Source organism: Uranotaenia lowii, chromosome 2, assembly GCF_029784155.1.
Source record: "Uranotaenia lowii strain MFRU-FL chromosome 2, ASM2978415v1, whole genome shotgun sequence".
NCBI classification, from domain to species: Eukaryota; Metazoa; Arthropoda; class Insecta; order Diptera; family Culicidae; genus Uranotaenia; species Uranotaenia lowii.
The window spans coordinates 201,188,834-201,204,238 of NC_073692.1; the positions used below are offsets into that span (position 1 = coordinate 201,188,834).

The following is a 15,405-nucleotide window of genomic DNA, read 5'->3' on the forward strand; positions in this document are numbered from 1 at the left end:
CTTTCTGTGTCTTTCTGTGTCTTCTTTCTGTGTCTTTCTGTGTCTTTCTGTGTCTTTCTGTCTTTCTGTGTCTTTCTGTGTCTTTCTGTGTCTTTCTGTGTCTTTCTGTGTCTTTCTGTGTCTTTCTGTGTCTTCTGTCTTTCTGTGTCTTTCTGTGTCTTTCTGTTCTTCTTGTCTTTCTGTCTTTCTGTGTCTTTCTGTGTCTTTCTGTGTCTTTCTGTGTCTTTCTGTGTCTTTCTGTGTCTTTCTGTGTCTTTCTGTGTCTTTCTGTGTCTTTCTGTGTCTTTCTGTGTCTTTCTGTGTCTTTCTGTGTCTTTCTGTGTCTTTCTGTGTCTTTCTGTGTCTTTCTGTGTCTTTCTGTGTCTTTCTGTGTCTTTCTGTGTCTTTCTGTGTCTTTCTGTGTCTTTCTGTGTCTTTCTGTGTCTTTCTGTGTCTTTCTGTGTCTTTCTGTGTCTTTCTGTCTTTCTGTGTCTTTCTGTCTTTCTGTCTTTCTGTGTCTTTCTGTCTTTCTGTCTTTCTGTCTTTCTGTCTTTCTGTCTTTCTGTCTTTCTGTCTTTCTGTCTTTCTGTCTTTCTGTCTTTCTGTCTTTCTGTCTTTCTGTCTTTCTGTCTTTCTGTCTTTCTGTCTTTCTGTCTTTCTGTCTTTCTGTCTTTCTGTCTTTCTGTCTTTCTGTCTTTCTGTCTTTCTGTCTTTCTGTCTTTCTGTCTTTCTGTCTTTCTGTCTTTCTGTCTTTCTGTCTTTCTGTCTTTCTGTCTTGTCTTTTCTGTCTTTCTGTCTTTCTGTCTTTCTGTCTTTCTGTCTTTCTGTCTTTCTGTCTTTCTGTCTTTCTGTCTTTCTGTCTTTCTGTCTTTCTGTCTTTCTGTCTTTCTGTCTTTCTGTCTTTCTGTCTTTCTGTCTTTCTGTCTTTCTGTCTTTCTGTCTTCTGTCTTTCTGTCTTTCTGTCTTTCTGTCTTTCTGTCTTTCTGTCTTTCTGTCTTTCTGTCTTTCTGTCTTTCTGTCTTTCTGTCTTTCTGTCTTTCTGTCTTTCTGTCTTTCTGTCTTTCTGTCTTTCTGTCTTTCTGTCTTTCTGTCTTTCTGTCTTTCTGTCTTTCTGTCTTTCTGTCTTTCTGTCTTTCTGTCTTTCTGTCTTTCTGTCTTTCTGTCTTTCTGTCTTTCTGTCTTTCTGTCTTTCTGTCTTTCTGTCTTTCTGTCTTTCTGTCTTTCTGTCTTTCTGTCTTTCTGTCTTTCTGTCTTTCTGTCTTTCTGTCTTCTTCTGTCTTTCTGTCTTTCTGTCTTTCTGTCTTTCTGTCTTTCTGTCTTTCTGTCTTTCTGTCTTTCTGTCTTTCTGTCTTTCTGTCTTTCTGTCTTTCTGTCTTTCTGTCTTTCTGTCTTTCTGTCTTTCTGTCTTTCTGTCTTTCTGTCTTTCTGTCTTTCTGTCTTTCTGTCTTTCTGTCTTTCTGTCTTTCTGTCTTTCTGTCTTTCTGTCTTTCTGTCTTTCTGTCTTTCTGTCTTTCTGTCTTTCTGTCTTTCTGTCTTTCTGTCTTTCTGTCTTTCTGTCTTTCTGTCTTTCTGTCTTTCTGTCTTTCTGTCTTTCTGTCTTTCTGTCTTTCTGTCTTTCTGTCTTTCTGTCTTTCTGTCTTTCTGTCTTTCTGTCTTTCTGTCTTTCTGTCTTTCTGTCTTTCTGTCTTTCTGTCTTTCTGTCTTTCTGTCTTTCTGTCTTTCTGTCTTTCTGTCTTTCTGTCTTTCTGTCTTTCTGTCTTTCTGTCTTTCTGTCTTTCTGTCTTTCTGTCTTTCTGTCTTTCTGTCTTTCTGTCTTTCTGTCTTTCTGTCTTTCTGTCTTTCTGTCTTTCTGTCTTTCTGTCTTTCTGTCTTTCTGTCTTTCTGTCTTTCTGTCTTTCTGTCTTTCTGTCTTTCTGTCTTTCTGTCTTTCTGTCTTTCTGTCTTTCTGTCTTTCTGTCTTTCTGTCTTTCTGTCTTTCTGTCTTTCTGTCTTTCTGTCTTTCTGTCTTTCTGTCTTTCTGTCTTTCTGTCTTTCTGTCTTTCTGTCTTTCTGTCTTTCTGTCTTTCTGTCTTTCTGTCTTTCTGTCTTTCTGTCTTTCTGTCTTTCTGTCTTTCTGTCTTTCTGTCTTTCTGTCTTTCTGTCTTTCTGTCTTTCTGTCTTTCTGTCTTTCTGTCTTTCTGTCTTTCTGTCTTTCTGTCTTTCTGTCTTTCTGTCTTTCTGTCTTTCTGTCTTTCTGTCTTTCTGTCTTTCTGTCTTTCTGTCTTTCTGTCTTTCTGTCTTTCTGTCTTTCTGTCTTTCTGTCTTTCTGTCTTTCTGTCTTTCTGTCTTTCTGTCTTTCTGTCTTTCTGTCACTTTCTGTCCTTCTGTCCTTCTGTCCTTCTGTCCTTCTGTCTTTCTGTCTTTCTGTCTTTCTGTCTTTCTGTCTTTCTGTCTTTCTGTCTTTCTGTCTTTCTGTCTTTCTGTCTTTCTGTCTTTCTGTCTTTCTGTCTTTCTGTCTTTCTGTCTTTCTGTCTTTCTGTCTTTCTGTCTTTCTGTCTTTCTGTCTTTCTGTCTTTCTGTCTTTCTGTCTTTCTGTCTTTCTGTCTTTCTGTCTTTCTGTCTTTCTGTCTTTCTGTCTTTCTGTCTTTCTGTCTTTCTGTCTTTCTGTCTTTCTGTCTTTCTGTCTTTCTGTCTTTCTGTCTTTCTGTCTTTCTGTCTTTCTGTCTTTCTGTCTTTCTGTCTTTCTGTCTTTCTGTCTTTCTGTCTTTCTGTCTTTCTGTCTTTCTGTCTTTCTGTCTTTCTGTCTTTCTGTCTTTCTGTCTTTCTGTCTTTCTGTCTTTCTGTCTTTCTGTCTTTCTGTCTTTCTGTCTTTCTGTCTTTCTGTCTTTCTGTCTTTCTGTCTTTCTGTCTTTCTGTCTTTCTGTCTTTCTGTCTTTCTGTCTTTCTGTCTTTCTGTCTTTCTGTCTTTCTGTCTTTCTGTCTTTCTGTCTTTCTGTCTTTCTGTCTTTCTGTCTTTCTGTCTTTCTGTCTTTCTGTCTTTCTGTCTTTCTGTCTTTCTGTCTTTCTGTCTTTCTGTCTTTCTGTCTTTCTGTCTTTCTGTCTTTCTGTCTTTCTGTCTTTCTGTCTTTCTGTCTTTCTGTCTTTCTGTCTTTCTGTCTTTCTGTCTTTCTGTCTTTCTGTCTTTCTGTCTTTCTGTCTTTCTGTCTTTCTGTCTTTCTGTCTTTCTGTCTTTCTGTCTTTCTGTCTTTCTGTCTTTCTGTCTTTCTGTCTTTCTGTCTTTCTGTCTTTCTGTCTTTCTGTCTTTCTGTCTTTCTGTCTTTCTGTCTTTCTGTCTTTCTGTCTTTCTGTCTTTCTGTCTTTATGTCTTTCTGTCTTTCTGTCTTTCTGTCTTTCTGTCTTTCTGTCTTTCTGTCTTTCTGTCTTTCTGTCTTTCTGTCTTTCTGTCTTTCTGTCTTTCTGTCTTTCTGTCTTTCTGTCTTTCTGTCTTTCTGTCTTTCTGTCTTTCTGTCTTTCTGTCTTTCTGTCTTTCTGTCTTTCTGTCTTTCTGTCTTTCTGTCTTTCTGTCTTTCTGTCTTTCTGTCTTTCTGTCTTTCTGTCTTTCTGTCTTTCTGTCTTTCTGTCTTTCTGTCTTTCTGTCTTTCTGTCTTTCTGTCTTTCTGTCTTTCTGTCTTTCTGTCTTTCTGTCTTTCTGTCTTTCTGTCTTTCTGTCTTTCTGTCTTTCTGTCTTTCTGTCTTTCTGTCTTACTGTCTTTCTGTCTTTCTGTCTTTCTGTCTTTCTGTCTTTCTGTCTTTCTGTCTTTCTGTCTTTCTGTCTTTCTGTCTTTCTGTCTTTCTGTCTTTCTGTCTTTCTGTCTTTCTGTCTTTCTGTCTTTCTGTCTTTCTTGATCTGCCTTCTTATTTTTTTGCTCTTTCAATCTTAAGGAGTGCTGTCCTCATGTAATATTCATTATATTTTGTAAAGTTTTTTACTAGTTCAAAATGAAAATAATTTATATTTATTTTAGAACGAATCAAAAGAAATACCTATTCCAAGAGTTTTCTTTCAAACTTCTGAGATAATGCTCCAGCATCCCTCCCTGGATTTGGCTTGAAAGAAATCACTGTGACCTTCTCGTGAACGCAATTATCTTGAACAAACAGCCGCAATCAAACAATCCTACTGTGGCACGCAAAAGATCATCCCGGTGCCAAGTGTCGGAAGTGAGCTGGGAGAGATTGTGGGTGGTTCGAAAGGTTCATTCCTGATTCCACATTTTTCACCTGGATGACAGAGCAAAACCTTTTCAAACAATCGTTAGCGACTAAGGTGCGGGGAATTTTTTAACTGCCTCCCTTGCTCCTGAGTGTCTCTGCCATCATCAAATTGTGCCACTGTTTCACAAACCAGTAGTGGTGTGGAGGTACCTTAACCTCAAAAAACATACAATATAACGTTAAAATCCTGTCACAAGACTTCCGAAAACCGCAAAGCTCTACCACGTTGTGGCCTTCGGGAAGAATATAGTCTATCCGCAGGAAAGGAACAGCAAGAAGAACGAAAAAAAGCTCCAAGAGTCGTTAACTGTAATCTTCAGCACCTTCTCCCACCCTCAGCTCCCAAAACAAGTCGCATAATCACCGCACCATCATCTTACCCCCCCCCATCCCTCACAATATAATTAATATGGGAGCTAAAAATTAAACTCATTTCAAATTATGTAAACAGATTTCTGCTTCTTGCCTGCCAATCCCACTCCCACGAATTGAACCATCGAGGGGTTGGTACCCAAGTGGGGGAGTGAAAGTTGGTTTAGCCTCTTTGGTAATAGGTTCGTGTTTTTTTTTCTCTCCTCCCATCGAGTAGGACTAAACAGATGGATAGAGCAAGCCAGATCCCACCCCCACCACAAACAGTCAGGAAGTGTGAGTGTCTTTCGGGGGAGTGTCATTTGGATCCTATTATCATTTTCGACAACGATTATCGTCATCACCTTTCCGGATGGTATGGAGTGAGTTGAACGAAGGGAGCAGAGCTACACCCTCGTCTAGTTTAGCAACCAGAAAAAAAAGTCTACCTTGTTTTCTCGTTTGTACCAGTACCAGTTTCAACTTTAGACAAGTGTAAAATCAGAGTTTTAGGGTTGTCAGCGGTTAACATAGCTCTATGCTAGCTCAGTAGCTGAAAGAATGCATGAGTATTTTCAAACTTGAATGTCTTTCGCGTAGCAAACTGTGAACCTACTTTTATTCTTCGTAGAAAAAATTAATCTTTCAAACGAAAAACTTCAAAATAAGAGAAGTCGAAAACAGACTATCGAAAATCATATGCGCTTCCAGCTTCCAACTGACCCGTGACCTGACTCAGGAAGTCAAATGAAAATTTTAACAGGTTCGGGCCATGGAATAACTCTTAATGGGATGTTGAGGTAATTTGTTTGAAAAATTTTGAAGCACCAATATTTTATAACCAGTGTTTCCGGAGTTTATCCATTACTGTATCTTTTTTGTTTGGACTTATTTGAAAACAAAACTCGGCATCTTTGGAAATTGGCAACAATACGGAGGATATTTTCCCTTAGAGCAAGTTCACTGGTGTTGGGAAAAAATGGTAGAAATTTTGTCGCTTTTTGCACATTTTGAAAATTTTGCCATGCAAAAACATTTTCAAGAGCTGAGGCCTTCAAGTTATTTTACAACACGTGTTGTATTTTCGCATGCTGTGATTCAAAAATAGAAATATTTCCATCACATAAGGTTGAAATAGAAACAGTGCTGTAAAAAATACAACGCCCAAAGATCTTGAAAACATTTTCGCATGGTAAAATTTTCAAAATGTCAAAATTTCTACCACTTATTCCCAACACCAGTGAACTTGCTCTTATTTATATAGCATACTTTTCACAGTTCACAACTTTTTTTTATTTAGTTGGAAACCTCAGGAAGAAAATCCCGGTTTACGAATTGTATTCCAAGGCACGGCGAGCCACCGCTTCCCTCCGGTTTGCTACTCTGGGTCATTAGATACAATGGGAAAACTCGTAATATACTCCGTTTAAACTCTACCTAAACTCCACCTTGGGCCGGAGACCTAGTTGCCACCTCAAACTGTTTAACACACTATCCACCAATAGTGGGAGGTCTATTTACTCACGCTATTGCGTTTCAAGGCAATACTTATAGATGAAACCACTTTGAACAAAACCTCTCATCATAACGACCCGAAGTCTGAACTCTCCTCTCACGACTTGAGATCCTAGAGCTCCTCGCAATGATCGATATTCCCACATAACTCGAGGTTAACCTCTTCTGTGCACGACTCAAGGCCTGATCACTTTTCTAGCGACTCGAGATCTGACCACTCCTCGTCATAACTCGAGGTAACCACTTATACTCCTCCTCTTGTTGATTAAAGACCTGATCTCTCCTCTTGCGACTTGACCTCTTATTGTAAAGACTCGGGGTTGACCACACAAACCTCTCGTCCTGAAGACTCGAGACCTGACCTCTCCTTTAACGACTCGAAGCCCGACCTCATATCTCTAGGATTCGAGGTTTGCCACCTTTATGCCCGTCGTGTGCCGATCGAGTGTAGCTTATCATAGACTCGCGATTACCGACAAAGACGGCATTCTACACCGAAACGAAAACCCCTGGCCTCGAGAGCCACTCTACCTGTGGGTATTTTCCGATCGTGGAATAAATCTTTCCTAACGATTTTCACTGCAAAGAAGGAAAAGTCCTATCCCCGCAGCTTCGATCGTTGGTAAGCGCACTATTCAGATACCCCCCGAAGGTGGAGAATCCTACGCACGAACGCGGCGTACCCACGGCATCCGCTACGCAGAAGATGTTGCCTTATGTTTATGGCTTCAAGCCGTGGGGTGCTCTGAGAAGTAGTTCCACCTCCCCGTGGTGCAGAGGTGAAATGTGTCAGCAGACTCGTCACCTGCGGCCAAGAGAACTACACGTCACACTTGGAGGTTCCTGGTCTCGATTCGCGGATATGATTGACTCACGACTGGCAAAGGGCCTTGAGCCGTAAACATGTGGCGCCCAGTGGATGGTCCTCAGACTGAGTCTCAAAGAGTTGAGACGCAGAAACGTTAGGTGATGTGAGTATCCCCAGACTCGAGGAGAGGCGAGTTGTTTTTGTCTCGATAAGGTCAAGAGACGGATCGAAAGAGGGCCCTCAAAACACGAGGAGAGGCGAGTTGTTCTCGTCTTGAATTGTGTCAAGGAATATGAGCGTTAGAGGGTCTCGAGTCACGAAGAGAGGCGCGAAAACCTCTCTACTCGTGAGTATCCACCGACAATGGTTTACTCCCTTCCTACGAGGTCCGCTACGAGGAATTTGTGTGATATTGTTTTATTAAATATTTGTAGCTTCGATCAAGGGCCAGGTCGCACACTACTCACATGCTCCCCGGCGATGAGGTCATCCTGTCAACGGTCCTACACCGTTCGCGGTCTGCCGTTAACTTCAGCTCCTCTGCAGGGCAATCATGATCCGAGTGAATTCATCTCCGACCACACACCAAGTATTGAATTGCGTATACATCCTCTACACCTCGTTGTCTATTGTCGTGTAGGGCCCACATATGGCAATTATGTTGGTACGCACCGCCGCAATCTCGGACAGGCAAACACCACGTGTTCTGGTGTCTCCTCTTCCTCACCACAAGCTGGGGAATATGGCGAGGCCACATGTACAAATTGGTAGTGCATGGTGGTAGTGCATGAAGCATCCACGACCAGTCAGAAATTGCGTCATATAGAAGTCCATTTCACCGTGTCTTCTTCCGATCCAGCTCCCGATGTGCGGAATCAGACGATGAGTCCACCTTCCTCTCGCTAAGCTGTCCCACAGCTTCTACCAGTTGGACATCGAGTCCTCATTGGCGAGATTTCGTACGTAGGCGACTACGTACATATAATGGCGGCTTCGGGCTAGATGTTCCAGTATCCACAGATAATCGGCATGTTCATCATCCACTGAGCGTTGCTAGATTTCTGCTGGTTACACTGTCTTCCCAGGGCCTGTCTTCAGGCCGTCGCTCCGTATCGCAAGACTGACGTCACGCTTGATAGCATTCTCCTCTTGCTACTTCGGATTGCCGTGGAGTTCGACATCATCCGTGTGAGTGCGGCTGTGGCTATTGTCGTTCTCTAACACACGCAGTAGACCCGCTGTGGGGTAGCGGCATTAGAATACTACCCCGGGATCGCTGACTCATGTCGTAAAGAGCGACTTAATACAGCTAAACTCCCCCCATTAATGACCTACGCAAACGAACTCGGATTATGCACTCGGAAAAATTGGAACTATCCCCCTTCTAACGACAACATATGCAACGGTAATGGATTATGAAACGGAACTGATAAAAAACCCTCTTATAAAGACACATGCTACGGAAATGGGTTACGCAAACGGAACTGACGGAACCCCCCTATGAATGAAAAAATACGCAACGAACTCGGACTTTTCTAATGGAACCTATTGGATACAACGACCCAAGGTTGCCCAAAGTGTGCCGCTCATGGGGGTGCGAAAACGCATCTATGCCTAAAGACCATGCTGATGAGATGGAAGGCTGATGGGTCGAAAATGTGTCAGTCTCAAACGGTAGCCTGTGGGGCACCAGGACGCACCCCACAATAATGAAGTCCTTGCTGCGCTAAAGCAGGGCACTGGCGCAGTGGACCGTATATTTCCCTAGCTACTCGTGGGACTAAACATGAACTTAAATAACAACAACAACACCAAAAATAGAAACCTCGAGACAACTGATGATAGCTCGGACGAAGGAGGAGAAAGTAGAAAAACTCAGACGGATGTTTTGCTAAGAGAGGACTCCTTAGGTCTACATTACTGAGCAAAGTAGTAAAGGAGTTAGGAAAGGAGATTGGCAGGAAGATTGGCAGGGAGGTTGCCAAAGAGGAAGCAAAATTGGTTGCTTCTCAAGGACCCTAGTCCAATCCGAGAAGAGCCGCGAAAAGAGATCGCGACTCACCCGTCGTAAACGATTCGTCCGAAAAAAGGAGGGGTACGGACTACGAGGATGCAGACGGGGAAAGCACTGCAGGAGGCTGGCGAATGGTTCGTAATAGAAAGAAGACCACGAAAAGAAAGGCCGTTGTCGATAGCAGCAGCAGCAGGTAAGAATCGGACAAGACCGACGCAGCAGTAGTAGAATAGGTAAATATCTGAAAAATTAGCAGCGAATCGCACAGCAACATTAGGCAAGTAATACCGTATTTGTTTATGCCGAGTGTTGTACTAGTGTTGCACTGGTGCACCACTAGGTGCTGTCGAACTGTTTGTTTATTCGGACGGTGTTGCATTGGTTTCGACCTGATGGAGTTCTGCTTACGGACGGTAGCCCACCGATAATTTTGCCAGTGTTGCGAGAGAGCCTGTGAGTGAGTGAGGTAGGAATACACTGGCGACGATTTGTGTTTGTTTTTGTCGGTTACGGTGGACCTCTGATCGAGGGGAGAAAACAAATACGGTAACGTGGGTAAGTTTGTTTTCGAATAAATTCACTTAGTCTTTTGTTCACACTTTCTAAGCAACTTTATTCTTCCTTTAACACACTTTATTTATTTTTCTTCTTTCCTAACCTTTTATTTTCCTCGATTTATCTTAACTTTATTTATTAACTTAACTCTAGACAATTATTTTATAAACTTTTCTCCACGATAGGCAAACTACTTTAATTAATAGTCACGTTGACGTGTCTGCTGTCACAAGAGCTTGACGAAAAGCGAAACCCACACCGTGGGTTGGTCTTTTATAACCTTTTAGCCCGGAAATTTCTAACTGTAGATCCATTGTTCTCATTGGGACCCATTTAGCGTTCGATGATATCTTCAACGAGGGGTATCCTAATCTGACCCAACTCGTTTCACAACGAGATAGCGAAGAACACATTTTCCGTCTCACGAACAGCCGTCATGAATCCATAATCACCCCCTAACCAAAACCTCAACGGGTGAAGTCCAAGGGTGATGCGCTTATCGAAAGAAGCGAAAGAAGGCACAACATATGCAGACTTGTTCCGGAGGCTACACGCAGAGTCGAAATTATCTGCTTTTGGCGGGAGGGCGAACTGCTCTTCGAGCTAAAAAAAAGACCCGGCGGTAAAAAGCGCCGACTTCAAGAAGCTTGTCGAAAGCACCCTAGGCGATGAAGCGACTGTCCGAGCGCTATCACAGGTCGCGTCCATTGAATGTAAGGACCTCGATGAGTTTATCCACTGCAGAGGAGCTCGAGAAAGCTCTCTACAGCATACCTGGCATGAGCAACGAACCAGTAGCCATAAAAATAAGAAAGGCGTACGGTGAAATGCAGATTGCAACGATTCACCTCTCACCAACAGCGGCCAACACGCTACTGACGGTAGGGAGTGTAAGGGAGTGTAACTGCTGGGATTTTGGTCATTTATCCCGAAGCTGTAACGGACCCGAACGGTCACGATGCTGTCGATGATGCGGTGAAGAGGGACACTTCTCTCGAGAATGCAAAAAACAGCTGAAATGTATGCTATGCAAGCAGGCGGATGGCAATGTCCACGAAACTGGTGGCTTGGACTGTCCGGTATATATAAAGGCAAAGGCAAGCCAGTAAAACTGGAAATAATCCAGCTAAACCTCAACCATAGCGAGATTGCACAGCTTCTGCTGGAGCAAACGGTAGGCGAAAAGAAGTGTGATGTGGCGCTTTTATCAGAACCATACAGAATCCCGTCTGGAAACGGTAATTGGGCAGCGGACACGTCTGGCTTAGCTGTTGCCTACTCTACGGGACGTTTTCCTATCCAGGAGATAGTGGTAGATTCTCGGGACGGATTCGTGATTGCTAAAATTAACGACATCTTTTTCTGCAGCGGCTACGCTCCACCAAGATGGACGATCGGAGAGTTCAACACAATGTTGGATGAACTCACTTACGAACTGACAGGAAGGGCCCCTGTAGTGATAGCAGGAGACTTCAACGCTTGGGCGGTTAAGTGGGGTAGTAGGTGCAACAATCCCAGGGGCCGCAGTCTTCTAGAGTCCTTCGCGAGACTGAAGGTTGAGCTGTGAAACACTGGATCTATCAGCACTTATCGCAAGCATGGAATACCAGACAGAACGTCAGTGATACACACAAAACTTTCGAGGCCGGAAATTAGCAAAATTTTGCTCAAATTTGACCAGCTAAAATCTTAGCAATCAATTTAGCAATTTTTTCGAACTAAAATTTTAGCAAACGAGAGACAAATTTAGCCGCCGCAATTTTTGCTCACTTTTCTAGCAAAAACCGGAGGAAAAGATCGCCCCGGACCTGAAATTTCAATTTTTATTGTTTTTCTTTGCAATTTCTTAGGGAATGTTAGATTATTGAAAAGAATACAAAAATAAGTTTACTTTCAATTGATTTTTCTCTTTATTTCGACACTTCATGGAACTTATTTAGTTCCGATCCTGGGAACGCGAAATGCCAAGCGATCGACACCGGGGTTGTTCCGGATGCACCGCATTGAAATTCCAGCTTTGTCCCTTTCGATTTTCGGACTGTTGCAATTAAAACCCGGAACCCCACCGGCAGCAGCAACCTAATAGGAAAAAAAACATAAATTAAAAAACGGAAAACATTTTACACTTCTTGACCGACTCTTACCTGTTTGCATCCACTATCGATTTGGCTACCAATTTGTCGTGAACTTAGCCACCAAAAGAACCGCCAGCATCGAATTTCCGGAACGGCACTGAATCCCGTCAGTTTATTTTTTTGTCTCTACCGGCAGCGGCTGCTATCTAGAAATAAGGCGGCTAGAAAACCTTCGTTTTACTAAAATCGAGCAAGATAAACTTTCTGATTACTAAAATCAAGTAAATCGTGCTTTTTGCTAACTCAAAAGTAAAAAAATATTTTTGCTAACGGAAAGTAACAGCGAATTTTTGTCAAGTGGAGCCTCGAAAGTTTTGTGTGTAGATATCACATTGGCGAGCCCATCATTGAAAACTGACATGAATTGGAATGTGTGTGACAATTATACGCACAGCGATCAGCAGGCGATACGCTGCAGCGTAGGAGACTGAAATCCGGTGGCAGTAAGGCAACTGCCAGCCCATGAGCGAAGATGGAAGACCAAAGTTTTCGATAAGGAAGTGTGCACCGAAGCTATTAAAATGCAGGAAGCATCGCGGGTCCATAATGGTGAGCAGCTGACTGAAATGATGGTAGCGGTGTGCGACATGACCATGCCCAGAAGGAATACACCGAAGTGGTGGTGACGACCAGCTTACTGGTGGACCTCAGAAATAGCTGAGCTTCATATTAGCTGTGTAAAAGCCAGACGACGAGCTCATCGGACGAGAAACGAAGCCAATAGAGTAACGAGAGGTGCCATTTACCGAGCAGCCAGGGTGGCACTTAAGCGAGCAATTAAAACAAGCGAAGAGAACTGTTACAGAGCGTTATGCCAGAGCGTAGATGACAACCCAGAAACTTTCGGTGAATAAGGCCCTTGGTCCGGACGGAACCAACTCCAGGAGTTTGAGGCGTTACCAGTGAAACAAATCTCTTTTAAGGGAACGCTGGCTAGTCAGGTTACCAGAAACCGGACTGTTGGTCTAGTTCACTGAATGTATGTTTCTGTGTTAGCTCTTGTGAATCTCTTGATGAGATGTTTGAATTTGGCGATGTTTCTTTCTGATCGTATGTTTTCTGGAAGTCGGTTGTAACAAATCTTACCATGATAGGTAAATGCTTTCTTGGCGAATTCGGAGGTGGGCTGTCTGACGTATAAGCTACTTTGGTGTCTTAAAGGATACCTGTGATCCGGGTGGTCGTAAATTTGATTATGATGTGCAATTGGGTTATGCAGGTGATTATGGATTATTGAGACAGCTTGTAGTTCCCTCAACGCGTTGATTGGAAGAGTAGATTTATCAGCTTCGAGGTACAGGTTCTTGGTAGGGTATAAGCGAGGACGCTTATAAACGACTTTCAAACATCGGTTTTAGGCTACCTGTAGAGGTTTGAGCCGTGTTTTGGTAGCAGATCCCCAGATGAATACGAGGTATTGAAGCTTAGATTGTACAAATTCATGGTACATAACGCATAGTTGTTTTGAAGGCACGAAGCTTTTAATTTTACAAATCAACCCGCATGCTAAAGTAACTTCACTTTTTAAGGATGAATGTGGTGAGTCTAATTCAAAGCTGAATCGATCGTCAATCCGAGATAAGTGAATTTCGACACTCTTTCAATTTTTACTGAGTCGACAAGCAGTTCATGTAGCCCAATGTCAGGAGTGCGGAGCGGGTTCAAAATCATGTGCTTCGTTTTCGATAAATTCAGGGATAACTTGTTTTCGCTGAAGTACTGTTGAAGAAGTTTCATGTCTTCTGCCATGTGTTGGATTATCGTGACGGGGTTTTCTTCGGTGTAAAGTAGGCAGGTGTCGTCGTCAAATAACCGTGGTTTCCCGTGGAGTTTCAGATTCAGCAAATCGTTCACGTAAATGAGGAATAACAGAGGACCTAAATTACTTCCTTGAGGCACTCCCACTTTGAGAGGACGGAGGTTACTTTGAAAACTGTTTAGCATTACATACTGGTTTCGATTTGACAAGAAACTTTTTATAAGATCGTTGGCTTGTCCCGTATTCCGTAGAAATCCAGTTTTTTTAAGAAGTATAGTGTGAAAGCCTTTTATAGATCCAAGAAAAGGAGACCAGTGTGTTTTTTATTCTCGATTGCGCGGTAAATTTCAGCAAATAGATCGGAGGTCGCTGTGGTGGTACTTGAGCCTAAGCGGAAACCGTATTGATGCTCATATAGTAAATTATTTTGGTGAAAGAAAGTGGTGATGCGTGATACCAACATTTTTTCTAAGAGCTTGCTCAGAATCGGCAGGACTGAGATTGGACGGTAATTGTTGGGATCTGTTTTTGTACCTTGCTTATGTACTGACACAACTCTAGCGATTTTGAGGGGGGGGGGGGGGAATCTGGGAATCTTCCATTCGAGATGCTTTCGTTGAATACGTCACTTATCAAACCCGAAAAGAAATAAAAATCTCGTTTTATGAATTGTGCTGAAATTTCATCATCACCCACACTTTTATTAGTATCGAGGTCTTTAATTTCTAAAACAACCTCCTGGGAACTGGCAGGCCGGAGAAATATAGAATTTGGCTGTGAGGTAAGGGTCTCAAATCTATTAACGTTACCCAAACTTGTGATCGTAGCTGCAAGCTTGGGTCCGATGTTGCTGAAGAAATCGTTAAACTTTTGGGCAACTAGTTGTTGATGATCGATTAAGTTACCTTCAACATTAAGTTGGATTTCTTTGTTTTCGACCTTTGAATCTCCTATGAGGTCTTTGAGGCATTTCCACATGTTTTTCGGATTAGCATTGCGGAACAGGTTTTTGTAGTACTCTTTTTTAGTGCTTTCTTTGAGGTTTTGTAGATTTTTAGAAATATGTTTTAAAAGATCACGGAGATAAACTCTGTTTGGATTTTTTTAAACTTACCAAGTATTTTGTCTTTTATTTTCATCCACTTCCAGATGTCTAACGTGATCCATGGACAAAAGCCTTTAACTTTTGCTTTGATTTTGTAAGTCGTCGTACATTCTTTTTTAAGACTTTTATATTTTGCAATAATTTTGTTCAGGCGTTTGTGGGCTGAACAGGGTTCATATTCATTACGTAGGATTCGAATCTCTCATTGAGTAATGTATTATTAACAACTTTTTTTTTCAAGCTCCCGTACACACACGCTTCTTTGCAGGTTAATTGATGTTATTATACAACAGTGGACACTAATATCGGTGAACAAAGTTTTGTTTATGATTCTTGATTTAACTGCTTCGGAACATAAAACGTAGTCTAATATGTTGCTACTTATAAGTCTCTTAATATACGTATTCGTTACTGAAAAATTGTATGATTTAAGCAGATCAATATACTCAATTGTATTTGGAGCAGCCGCATTATTTACAGGAATATTTATATCTCCAATTATCACGCATGATGATCCCTGCTGTGTACTTGATAGAATCGATTCAAGCCTAGCAAAAAAGTTCATAATACTGTATGAGGGAGGTCTGTAGAATGCATGTACATTAAAAAGCTGTTCATTCAAGTTCAAATTAATTTGAATGTGGTGAAATCCAGCTTCATGTTCACACCTGATTTCATCGTATTTAAGGCTCTCTCTTACATATACAGCAAGTCCGCCACCCGCGCTGTCACTTCTGCAAGAGAACATGCTTTTTTATCCAGGGATTTTCAAAAAATTTTGTACGATTTTCTTTAACCCATGTCTCCCCGAGCACGATTACATCCATTGTTTCCGTTAACTGTAGTAGGATTAGTTTAAAGTCATTAAATTTGGCCAAATTGTTTAAACCCCGTGTATTAAGTTGAAGAATATTTAGTTTATTGCAGTTTATTTTTATATTTGAAGCGTTT

The 15,405-nt window shown here is 42.0% G+C and overlaps 1 protein-coding gene and 1 long non-coding RNA gene across 2 annotated transcripts in view; one reads left to right on the top strand and one right to left on the bottom strand.

Annotated features, from left to right (window-relative positions):
• The window catches only part of LOC129744092 (lachesin-like), a 355,022-nt gene that overhangs the window by 243,987 nt on the left and 95,630 nt on the right, over positions 1-15,405 (top strand). The window lies entirely within an intron of this gene.
• On the bottom strand, positions 11,342-11,863 carry LOC129744094 (uncharacterized). The gene is made up of 2 exons (XR_008736808.1): positions 11,600-11,863; positions 11,342-11,534 (listed from the first exon to the last, which is right to left on the bottom strand). It is a non-coding gene; the product is annotated as an uncharacterized LOC129744094 (long non-coding RNA).